This window comes from Anolis carolinensis, chromosome 4 (genome assembly GCF_035594765.1).
Source record: "Anolis carolinensis isolate JA03-04 chromosome 4, rAnoCar3.1.pri, whole genome shotgun sequence".
Lineage (NCBI taxonomy): Eukaryota > Metazoa > Chordata > Lepidosauria > Squamata > Dactyloidae > Anolis > Anolis carolinensis.
In genome coordinates, this window is record NC_085844.1 from 16,254,583 (window position 1) to 16,267,931 (window position 13,349).

Consider the following 13,349-nt stretch of genomic DNA (forward strand, 5'->3'; position numbering starts at 1 on the left):
ACTCCCAGCATCCCTAGACTACTTAGGCAACACTTAACTCTGGGTGCATCTATGCTATAGAATGAGTGAAGTCTGATATCATTGCTCGATGCTTTGCATTCATGGAAATTGTAATTTAGTGAAGAACCAGCACTCTTTGACAGAGAAAGCCAAAGATCTTGTAAAACTACAACTCTCCAGATTCCATAGCATTCACCCATAGTACTTAATGGCCAGGCTGTGGCACAGCTGGTTAGTAGCCAGCTGAAATAAATCACTACTAAATGAGAGGTCATCAGTTCAAAGCCAGCCCGGGTCAGATTGAGCTCCCGACAATTAAATAGCCTAACTTGCTGTTGACCTATGCAGCTCGAAAGACAGTTGCATCTGTCGAGTAGAAAACTTAGGTACCACTTTATGCGGGGAGGCTAATTAATTAATTTATGAAACCATAAACACTTCCAGCAGTGTGCAGAAGAATGAGGAAGTACTCAATCAAGGACTCGGTATCACAAGTGGTTGATGCAGCAACAGCTCCCCCTGTGGCTGGAATTTAGCATATCCTCATGAAGCCGGAAACTGGAAAATGTTAAATTGCCTCTATGTCTGTCTATATGTTGTATGTCTAATGGCATTGAATGTTTGCCATGTATATGTGCATTGTGATCCACCCTAAGTCCACTTTCGGGTGAGAAGGGCAGAATATAAATACTGCAAATAAATAAATATCAAATTGCATTAATTCTACAGTATAGCTGCACCCTCTGTCTAATAGCAAAGTCAACTCTGATTGATCCTCATGACTCTCAAAACTCCTAAGGATCATATGCTTCAACATGGCACTTTTGAAATGCTCTCTTGTTTGAAATTGCAACATGATGGTTAAAGCTCAAAAATACAACGTTTTAGTAAGGCAACCTACTGAACAATAGTTGCTGAAACCCCACAGAATTGTCCAATCAGTATGTATCCTGGTAAGAGAGACCCCTTAATTGAATGCACATTTCGACAGTCTCGGCTTTTAACTCCATAAAGTTGAGGCTTTTACTCTTAGTCCATCTGTTTGATGTACTTCCAACACAGCAGCAGCAGCGGGTAGAGATCCCATCGCTGTGAGGCTATGCAATCAAACAGACACCGGAAGCTTGCTGCTGGCTTTAGCTCACTCTTCTGTCAAGGATTTTGCCATGTCAACCAATTAAAAATTATGTGCAACCAGATGAATATAATTGTAGTTGTTAGGTTGTCCCAGTAGTAGAGGTGTTGAATCCTTCAGAGAGTAATGCTGTGTGAATGACAGCAACTGCTAATTTTACCCCTCATCATTTCTCCATTTGAAGAAAAGAAAACTTACCCACCTTCTAATAACACTTGTAAGGCGAGAAACTTTTAATTTTAGAGAATCCCAAGCCTGATTTTGATGGGTAACAGGTGTTTGCATGCTCTCCCTTTGCTGCAGTCTGTCTGGCTATGCAGAATGAATTATTCAGAAACGTTCATTTTTTTGAAGCCACTCTTTAATACAGTGTGATTCCCCAGCCAGAAGAAAACAAACAGAAACATGAAAAGGATCTAGCAAACTCCCCAACACACACATATGCACCTACACAAAAACAGTCCCTAAAGTGGAATTCAGTTTATTAAATATGCATACATTGTCTTGCAATAGATCTGGAATATGCCTTGGCCGGTGCTTACAATATTTGTTATTTTATTTAGAGCTCACATTATCCCAGTACAAAACCCAAGGTATGACATGAATTAGAATAAAATCCAGCATGTTTTATTATTTGATTGTTGGGACTAGAACACTGAGAGACAAGGGTCTGAATCTATACTTGATGATGGAAACCCATAGGGTAACCTTTGGCAAGTCACACTCTCTCAGCCTCAAAGGCAAAGACTTACAAAAAGTGTAAGGCAAAGACTTACAAAAAGTGGATAAACATCATGGGAGTCAACTATGACCATTCAGGTTTTAATGCCTCTTTAAACAAGGCCTACAATCAAAAAGGTAAGATATCTAGGAAGGTTTGGTACTTCAAATAACCTGCACCCAGGCTATATAGAATTCTATGATTGAGAATGAAATCTCTATCTTTTGGGGAAAGAGGATCTTGCAATCCAGAAAACACATCAATCAACTAAAGGCCAGACATCTACATTTGGTCCTTTAAACATTTCTTACAATCCAGTGGTGTATGATGTATACGGAACACCAAAAGATCCTTCTTTGTTCACCCCTTTGTTCTGGTAAGTGATAAGCGTTTATCCTGAAGCAATGGCTTGGTTGTATAGCTCAATGTGTTGAATTTGTTTACTTGTATTTATAAAGCGGCATTGAATTTTTCCATATCTTTAAGCTACTCTGAGTCCCCTTCGGGGTAAGAAGAGCAGGGTAGAAATATAGTAAACAAATAAGAAATATAAGAAATAAATGGCACTCAAATCATTTATACAGTTATCTTAGGCAAGGTGCTTTGCTTGTTTCACTTGCACTTTTTAAAAAGTATATAGATAATCTGCTTTAGTTTTTTTATCTCTTTTTCCGCATACTAGCCAAGGGAGGAACTAAAATAAAACTAGTACTGCTAGAGCAATTATTTGTTGTTAGACTTTACTGCATGGAGATGGCAAACTGGCATAGAGACAGCACCATATTTGTGATAGTTCCTATTGCATGATGCCATGTTGGCTGAAAAATTAAAGAAATTAGGTAAAGGTTTTCCCCTGACATTAAGTCTAGTCATATCCGACTTTGGGGGTGGTGCTCATCTCCATTTCTAAGCCGAAGAGCCGGCTTTGTCCGTAGACACCTCCAAGGTCATGTGGCTGGCATGACTGCATGGAGTGCCACTACCTTCCTGCCGGAGTGGTGCCTTCCGAGCTATTCACATTTACATGTTTTTGAACTGCTAAGTTGGCAGAAGCTGGGGCTAACAGCGGGAGCTCACCCCACTCCCCGGATTCAAACCGCCGACCTTTCAGTCAGCAAGTCCAGCAGCTCAGTGGTTTAACCCACTGCATCATCAGGGGCTCCCATTACAGAAATTAAATTTCCATTATCTTGTTCTCTGTCTCTCAAAGAAGAGGAATTGCCAGGGGGACATACCACTGCTCCATTCACATAACTAAGTATTAACTGTGTCAGCTCACCACAGCCGCTCCTGAATGAACACACGAGACTCTCTGTGATATCACCAGAAACTTTACTGCAGGAAACATAAACATCCGAAAAGCCAAGAATGGGAGACTCCGGCCAACCATCCTTTATATACCCTCCCCCTCATTTGAAAAGTCTCTTCCCGCTCAGTAAAACCCCGCGCAAATTCCCCGCCAAGTCCAGCAGCCGTTTCTTCTCCGAGTCCTGAGACGCAGGTGTCTTATCAATGTCAGTGACCCTGAAACTCAGAGCCACATACAGGCTCTAGTAGCAGGGTTCTGACATGGCGTCCTCCTCCCCTTCGTCCTGGAAGGAAAAGATTAAACACAACTATTGTTCTCCGCTGTCCAGAGTTCCTTTATACTTTTTTAACAGGCTGCAATGGAATACCGGGTGTACCTTCCCTAGGTCCTTGGGTAGCTTCAGCTCATAGGTCACTTCGTTTATTCTTTTCGCTACCCTGAACGGCCCTATATAGCGTGGAGCCAATTTCTTAGATGGGAACCCCAATTTCAGGTTTTTTGTGCTCAGCCAAACCAGATCTCCTTCGCCCAATTTGTCCCCCTCTCGGCGCCTACGATCTGCAAAGAGCTTGTACTTCTTTTGTGTTTCCCTCAATGCCTCCACCACGGTCTGCCACCCTTGTTTAATTTTGGCCGGCCATTCCTTGTCGGTCTGGCCCTCTCCTTCCTTCCACTCGGGTAGCCTGGGGAAAGGTGCCACCTCCTGTCCGTATACTATTTCGAATGGGGCACGACCTGTGGCCGAATGTACGGCCCCGTTAAAAGCCATCTCAGCAAACGGAAGAAGGTCCGCCCAATCGTCCTGTCTATAATTGGTGTACATCCTCAAGAATTGGCACAGTGTCTGTTGGGTACGTTTGACCCCCCCGTTGGTCGCGGGATGAAAAGCCGAGCTCAGATTCCTTTCCGCTCCTAACAGCTGTAAGAATTTTCCCCAAAATTTTGCAGTGAATTGGACTCCCCGGTCGCTAATTATTTTGTCGGGGCACCCATGTAGGCGATATACATGCTTCACATACAAATCAGCAAGCTTTTCAGCCGAGGGGAGTTTTGGCAGGGCCACAAAGTGTGCCTGTTTTGAGAATAGGTCCAATATTGTCCAAATGTATCTGTGGCCTCTGCTGGGGGGTAGTTCGCCTACAAAATCCATTGCCACGCATTCCCATGGCCTCATGGGCTCCACCACCTTCTGCAATAGCCCCTGGGGCTTCCCAGGCGGTGTCTTGCCCTCTGAACATAATTCACACTGCGTGACGTACCCCCTGGCGTCTTTCCTCATTCCGGGCCACCAGCATTGTTTGGCCAACAGTTTAATAGTCCTGGTGGGGCCTAGATGACCTGCACCCTTGTTATCGTGGCATTTCCTTAACATTTCTTGTCTTAAACATTCAGGAATATACAATTTCTTATTAACAAACACCAAATCCCCACACAGTTCTCCCTGTTCTTTGTTCGTTTGTAACCATTTGTCCATTCCATATGCTCGCTTCAACTCTTCCTCCCATATTTCTCCTCCCCCCGTGGAAATGGCAGTGCGTTTGTTTTCTTTGGCTGCTTGTGCTCGAGTCAGTACTGCCAGGCCCCATTGCTTATCTAGGAAAAGGCTCCCCTCAGATTCCTGAATTCCTCCCCCGTGCTGAGGCATCCGAGAGAGAGCGTCAGCGAGTATGTTGTGTTTCCCCTGGAAGAACTTGAGTCTGAAATCAAAATGGCTGAAATATTGGGCCCATCTAATCTGCTTCGCTGATAGTTTACGAGGGGATCTCAGATACTGTAAATTTCTATGATCAGTCCACACCTCAAACGGTGTTCCACTTCCTTCCAGGAAGTGTCTCCAGCACTCTAGTGCTTTCAGAATCGCTAAGGCTTCTCTCTCCCAAATCGGCCAGTTTTTTTCTGTATCGCTAAACTTTTTCGACAGATAGCCACATGGCTTCAGGTTCCCCCCCTCGTCTTTCTTCAGCAGAACTGCCCCATATGCCCGGTCTGACGCATCGCAATGTAGTACAAAGGCCTTAGACATATCAGGGTGCTGTAGGACAGGCTCCTCGGTAAAACGCTTTTTTAGGGCTTCGAAAGCTTCCTGGCATTCTATTGTCCAGGTCAGTTTGGCCCCTGGGGCCTTCACTTTGGCTGTTTCTCCCCTGCCTTTAGTCTTTAACAAATCCGTTAATGGCAAAGTGAGGCGCGCAAAGTCCTTGATAAATGTTCTATAGAAGTTTGCGAACCCCAGGAAGGATTGCAGCTGCTTCCGTGTTCTGGGGGCTTCCCACCCCCTTACGTCTTCCACCTTCGCAGGGTCCATCGCCACTCCCTGGGAGGAAATCCTATACCCCAGAAAGTCTATCTGGTCTTTATTGAACTCGCACTTGGCAAGCTTCGCATACAGCTTCTCTTCCCTCAACTTTTGTAGGACTTCCCTGACTAGTTCTACGTGTTGCTCCTTGGTCCGAGACATTATCAATATGTCATCTAAAAAAATAAAGACTCCCTTGTACAATAATGGATGCAACACTTCGTTGATTAATTGCATGAACGCAGCCCCTCCCCCGCATAAACCGAATGGGAGCACACAATAATTGAATAATCCGAAGGCGCAGGAGAAGGCCGTCTTCCACCTGTCCTCTGGTTTGATCTGCAATTTATGGTAAGCCTCAATTAAATCCAATTTAGTGAATATCTGTCCCTCCGATAACTGGGCGATCAAGTCCTTCACTAAGGGTAGAGGGTATTTATTTACAGTACTGATTGCATTCAGGCCCCTGTAGTCAATGCAGAGCCTCAGCGTTTGGTCCTTTTTCCTCCTAAACAACACAGGGGCCCCTAAAGGGGAGTTCGAAGGTTCTATTAAACCTCTCGCTAGGTTTTTATCAATGTACTTTCTCAGTTCCTCCTTTTCCCTAGCCGACATCGGGTATATCTTTGCCTTGGGAAGCTCTGCTCCTGGGACTAGCTCTATTTTCACTTCAACTCTCCGCTTCGGTGGGAAATTGTCTGCTTCCTTCTCGTCAAACACGTCCACAAAATCCCGATACTCTGGGGGTAATTTATCTGCCAGTTCTGCTATTCTGATAGAGTCTTCCTCCCCCCTTTTCCCCGGCTCCCTCTCAACTTCCTGGCTCCCTTCTTCCAAACTCATCCCGAAAATCATGCTCTTATCCTCCCAGTTGATTTGCGGGTTGGCCTGCCCCAGCCACGGCATGCCTAGTATAACATTATAGCTGGCTATTTGTGATATCACAAATGACACCTTTCCTTCCCAACTCCCTATCTTACACTTTACATCTTCGGCACTGTACCTAGCTAACGATCCTGATGCTGTGGATCCGTCCAACTGCGAAAATGCTATTGGGGATTCTAGGTTCGTCCTTTCGCATCCTAATCCCTCGGCTAATTCAGGGGAAATGATGTTCCTGGAACATCCACAATCCACAAACGCTTTGCAGGTTGCTTGTTTGCTGCCATTTTCAAGCTGAATGGGGACCACTATCATAGCTTTGTCCTGACTTACCAACCCCCCCGAATGGTGCCTCATCGGTGTTTCTTCCTCGGCGCGTTTTCCTGCCACGGCTCTTGGTTTGGGCTGGCCTCCGCTTTCCCCTTTTCTCTGCCAGCACTCGGCAGCTCTGTGGCCCAACCGGCCGCACACAAAGCAGCCACTCCTGCTGGCGCTCACGTTCCCTGTCGGCTCCGCTCTCCTCCCGGCTGGGGCTGATCCCTCCTTCCGGCTCCCCTCTTTCATCTGCGGCCGTTGCTGTAGCGCTCCTCGGTGCCTCCTCGCCTGGGCCAGCGATGTCTCGACGCGCCCCGCCAGCTGAATCCATCCGCGCAGTGTGTCAGGCTCATCACGATGCACCGCCCAGGAGAGGATCTCCCGCCTGAGCCCCTCTTTGAAGAGTTCCATCTTTGTCACTGCAGACCATTCCGGCACCTTTTCGGCGAGGCATTGGAACTCCTCCGCATACTCAGATACCGACCTCTGCCCCTGGGAGACGGTCTTCAACTTCTCCCTCGCCCGGATCTGCTCCAATGGATCTCGGAAACGGGTCTCCAGGGCCCCCATAAAGCGTCGGACTGACCCCAGACATGGGTCGCGCCGCGCGTGCAGCTGAACGTACCAGCTAGCCGCTCCCCTCTTCAACACTGCGCCAATGGCCCGTATCCGGCTGGATTCCGTTCTAAAAGTGTGAGCATTGTCCTCCATATAGCCCCTCACCGTGGTAAGGAAAAAATCCAGTTCAGAGGACTCTCCCCCAAACTCGATCCTTAGTTCCTCTCGTCTCGGTAGGGGTCCCTGTGGTGGCAATCCCCAATTCTCCGCCCGTCGCAAGCCCCCTTGCGGACCAGTGGGCCCCGCTGCTGTTTCTCTTGGCCCTGTGCCACGCCCGGCATTCGCCAGGGGCACTAGGGTCTCAGCTGGGAGCGTAGCCGGGATTCTCGGAGGCTTTTCCCCTTCGTCGTCACTCTCCTCCACCCGCGTCAGGCTTGGTTGGGTCTTGGGCCGGGCGCCGGGCTCCTTTCGCATTTCCCTTCCCTTCGGTGCTGGGAGGTCTGCAAAGCCCTGGCTGCTTCCCACGCTCACGTCCCACATTGAGCCAGCCCGAAGTTCCCTTCCTCTCTCTGGCTCCGCCAAAAACGCCAGGCGCTCCATCGCCCTCGACATTACTGCCAGGGTGGTCTCCATCGCCGACATCCTCTCCTCCAGAAACACCATCCTTTGTGGGCCTGGGGAAGGTGAACCTTCCTCTCCTCCGGTGCTGTCTCCCCGCACCACTCCACGCCTCTGGGTTACCCCATTTGGCTGGGCATAAGCGGTGGATGACGCCAGGGCCGCCAGCTGGTGGAACTCAGCGTCCGGCTCGGGAGTGGCCCTTCCCGACCTTCCTCCTCCTGCGCCCAAGAGTTCTTCATCCTCCACTTGCATGTTACACCTCACCGCTACGGCGGGATGGTGTCTATATTCTTGGCTTAGTGTCAGCTCACCACAGCCGCTCCTGAATGAACACACGAGACTCTCTGTGATATCACCAGAAACTTTACTGCAGGAAACATAAACATCCGAAAAGCCAAGAATGGGAGACTCCGGCCAACCATCCTTTATATACCCTCCCCCTCATTTGAAAAGTCTCTTCCCGCTCAGTAAAACCCCGCGCAAATTCCCCGCCAAGTCCAGCAGCCGTTTCTTCTCCGAGTCCTGAGATGCAGGTGTCTTATCAATGTCAGTGACCCTGAAACTCAGAGCCACATACAGGCTCTAGTAGCAGGGTTCTGACAAACTGCCTATGACCTTCACAATCTGAGATCTTGTAATGTTGACTCTGCCGTGCCATTGCAGATCTTGCATAGAGTGTATTATTACTCTGGTCTGGCCCTGGATAAAGCAACCAGTGTAGCTAAATCCCAAGTGTGGGAAAGATAAGCCCTCTCTTTAAAGGTAGGATGCTTGAAAAAACCAAAGTACAGCCCTGCTGCCTTGACCTCTGGAACTCATTCACTGTCGAGTGGCCTAAACTTTATAAGGACAACTTTACCAACTGAAGTCCCTGTCATAGTCTCTCTGCAAGCACTGCAGTAAGAGCAACACACTGCTGTGAGTATGATTAAAATTGTTGAGTGGTAGTTGTCCCATAGGGATCGATTCTTCATCTATCATTGCAAAGGGAAAAAAGTCTGAAGTTTTTATGCTAATTAAATAGCAACTAGCATAGGAAACACAGAACTATCTTTTATTTTTATAAAAATGAAATTGAGTCTTATTAAAAATAGAAAGCCATTCATTTCTTATTAAACTGTTTTCCCAGCATGAAAAAATAGAGGGGGTTTTTTCCTTAGGAAAGATGGATAAATCCTAAGTAGCAACTTGTGGCAGGAATTGGAGAAAGTTTGCTATCAGTAGGGTTGACATCTTTGCATCAACATGTGCTTTCCCTTTCACAACCTAATATAGGTATGACGTGGTTCTGCTCCTTGTCTGGAGTATGAAATGGGATTCCTTGACACCACAAACCATTCATTTCAACTGCTTATGACCCAGTATCTCAGTGGAAAATACGGAGGGCTTTATTTGGAAAGGAATGAGGAAGTACAGCCACCAGTGGACAGTGAAGCAACAGCTCCCCCTGTGGCTGGAATCGTGAAGCTGGAAAAAATGTTAAATGCCTCTGTGTCTGTCTATATATGTTGTTTGTCTGTTGGCATTGAATGTTTGCCATATATGTGTTCATTGTAATCCGCCCTGAGTCCCCTTTGGGGTGAGAAGGGCGGAATATAAATACTGTAAATAAATAAATAAATAAATAAATTTTCTCCACCTCTGACTCTACAGATACGTTTCCTCCCCTTCCTTGAGAGATGAAAAACCTATGTCCATTCACAGGCATGCACCAAGCAAAAATGTCAAGGACAGAACGCCACAAGATCAAAGATAACAGAGTTTATTGGATTTACAGAACTCAAAATGCCCGTAAAAGACAAGGGCTAGGCAACATTAGCCTTAAAAAGCAAAAAGGGGCAAGAAAAACGTTCAAAAGATAAACCGGATTAAACCGGAGTTTAATCCGGGTAAAATCAAAACAGCTTGCTTCAGCCTGGGAATAAACAAACAGAAGCTGGGGAACAAAGAGTTCAAAAGAATGTAACTAATTGGCAGCAGATGCCTCTCTGCTGCCAGCACTATGTTTTGAGTAACTTAGAAGTCACTCCTCCACACAGCAGGCAAATTCCCAATACAAACACAACAGCCGAGGATTGAAGCAGTAGCGTAGTCCCAGTTCTTTCCGAAGGTCGATAGGCAGAAGCAGACGTTTGTAGTTCACCAAGTCCAGGTAGGAGAATCCGAGCCCGTAGTCAGTTCAGTCCGTAAATCCAGAGTAGCAGATGGCGTCCGTCAAGAAGACGACGGAAGGTCAAAGCTATTGAGATTAAGCAGAGGTTGCACAAACAAAAGCCCACACAATTCCTCCCGCCGTCTGAACCCAAATTCCAAAACAACTTACGTAATCAGCACCCGAAACACACCCGTCTTCAGGAAAACGTCCCACACAGATCCCAAGCGTTTGTCCAGATTACCTTGCCCAACGCAATTTGCTATTGCTCCCAAACCCCATTTTATGCCAGTTACAAGTCCTCATCACTATCAGCTGTTCTCCTTAACCCGGGCGTTTCCTCATCACTTTCCTCATCAGAACTGGAACACCTCTGACTACGCCCCACAGCATCCCCAGCTGTGGATCCCGTCCCATCCCTCCAGCTTGTCCATGGGTCTAGTCCTGAAGGTCCCCAATCATCTTCCATCCCATCATTGCCAGTGGCACCCAATTCCTCCCTTACCCGAGTCCAATCCATCTCATCCTCTTCCGAGCTAACCAGCTCTTCCTCATAGAATCATAGAATCATAGAATAGTAGAGTTGGAAGAGACCTCAAGGGCCATCTAGTCCAACCCCCCGCTAAGAAGCAGGAAATCGCATTCAAAGCACCCCCGACAGATGGCCATCCAGCCTCTGCTTAAAAGCCTCCAAAGAAGGAGCCTCCACCACGGCCCGGGGGAGAGAGTTCCACTGCCGAACAGCCCTCACAGTGAGGAAGTTCTTCCTGATGTTCAGGTGGAATCTCCTTTCCTGTAGTTTGAAGCCATTGTTCCGTGTCCTAGTCTGCAGGGCAGCAGAAAATAAGCTTGCTCCCTCCTCCCTATGACTTCCCCTCACATATTTGTACATGGCTATCATGTCTCCTCTCAGCCTTCTCTTCTGCAGGCTAAACATGCCCAGCTCTTTAAGCCTCTCCTCATAGGGCTTGTTCTCCAGACCCTTAATCATTTTAGTTGCCCTCCTCTGGACGCTTTCCAGCTTGTCAGCATCTCCCTTCATCTGCGGTGCCCAAAACTGGACACAGTATTCCAGGTGTGGTCTGACCAAGGCAGAATAGAGGGGGAGCATGACTTCCCTGGATCTAGACGTTATTCCCCTATTGATGCAGGCCAAAATCCCATTGGCTTTTTTAGCTGCCGCATCACATTGTAGGCTCATGTTTAACTTGTTGTCCACGAGGACTCCAAGATCTTTTTCGCACACACTGCTGTCAAGCCAGGCGTCCCCCATTCTGTATCTTTGATTTCCATTTTTTCTGCCGAAGTGAAGTATCTTGCATTTGTCCCTGTTGAACTTCATTTTGTTAGTTTCGGCCCATCTCTCTAGTCTGTCAAGATCATTTTGAATTCTGCTCCTGTCTTCTGGAGTGTTAGCTATCCCTCCGAGTTTGGTGTCATCTGCAAACTTGATGATCGTGCCTTCTAACCCTTCGTCTAAGTCGTTAATAAAGATGTTGAACAGAACCGGGCCCAGGACGGAGCCCTGCGGCACTCCACTTGTCACTTCTTTCCATGATGAAGACGACGCATTGGTGAGCACCCTTTGGGTTCGTTCGCTTAGCCAATTACAGATCCACCTAACCGTAGTTTTGTCTAGCCCACATTTTACTAGTTTGTTTGCCAGAAGGTCGTGGGGGACTTTGTCGAAGGCCTTACTGAAATCTAGATATGCTACATCCACGGCATTCCCTGTATCGACCCAACTCGTAACTCTATCGAAAAAAGAGATCAGATTAGTCTGGCATGACTTGTTTTTGGTAAATCCGTGTTGACTATTAGCAATGACCGCATTTGTTTCTAAGTGTTTGCAGACCACTTCCTTAATGATCTTTTCCAGAATCTTGCCTGGTATTGATGTGAGGCTGACCGGACGGTAATTGTTTGGGTCGTTCTTTTTTCCCTTCTTGAAGATAGGGACCACATTCGCCCTCCTCCAATCTGCTGGGACTTCTCCTGTTCTCCAAGAACTCTCGAAGATGATTGCCAGTGGTTCTGAAATAACTTCCGCTAGTTCCTTCAATACTCTTGGATGTAGCTGATCTGGCCCTGGGGACTTGAATTCGTTTAGAGTGGCCAGGTGTTCCTGGACAACTTGTTTCCCTATTTGTGGTTGGATTTCCCCCAATCCTTCGTCCATTCCATGTTGCTGAGGTTGAAGATGGCTTTCTTTTTGTGAGAAGACCGAGGCAAAGAAGGCATTAAGCAGTTCTGCCTTTTCCCTATCCCCTGTCACCATCACCCCATCTACTCCTTGCAGTGGCCCTATCGCCTCCTTTTTCTTCCTTTTTCTACCAACATAAGCAAAAAAACCTTTTTTGTTGTTTTTTATGTCCCTGGCAAGCCTGAGCTCATTTTGCGCTTTAGCCTTGCGAACCTTTTCCCTACAGGAGTTGGCTATACGTTTGAATTCTTCTTTGGTGATTTCTCCCCTTTTCCACTTCTTGTGCATGTCACTTTTGAGCTTTAGCTCAGTTAGAAGTTCTTTGGACATCCATTCTGGCTTCTTTGCACTTGTCTTATTTTTCTTCTTTGTTGGCACTGTTTGCATTTGCGCCTTGAGTATTTCACTTTTGAAAAACTCCCATCCATCCTTAACTCCCTTGTTTTTTAATATCGGCGTCCATGGAATGCCGCTCAGTAATTCCTTCATTTTTTGGAAGTCAGCTCTCTTAAAGTCCAGAATGCGTGTTTGACTTGTCTTAGTTTCAGCATTCCTTTGTATTGCAAACTGCAGGAGCACATGGTCACTTGCCCCTAAGGATCCAACCACTTCAACTGTATTGATCAGGTCTTCCACATTTGTTAAGATTAGATCAAGAGTTGCTGATCCCCTTGTTGCCTCTTCTACCTTCTGGACCATAAAATTATCTGCAAGGCAAGTGAGGAATTTGTTGGACTTTGTACTCTTGGCTGAGTTTGTTTTCCAGCAGATATCGGGATAATTGAAATCGCCCATGACTACTATATCTCTTCTTTGTGCCTGCTTGGTCAGCTGTTGACAGAAAGCTTCATCAAGTCCTTCATCCTGACTCGGAGGTCTGTAGTAGACACCCACGACAAGATCTTTTTGAGTCCCAGTTCCCTTGATTCTTATCCAGATGCTTTCAAGCTGGTTTCCCGGATTACAGTCTTGCATTTCTTCTGCAACGTAACTGTTTTTGACATATAAAGCCACTCCCCCTCCTCTCCCCTTTGTTCTATTTATGTGAAAGAGGTTATAGCCCTCAATGGTTAAATTCCAGTGATGGGAGTCATCCCACCAGGTTTCAGTGATGCCTATGACATCGTATGTGTGGTGCTGTGCTAGGAGTTGGAGTT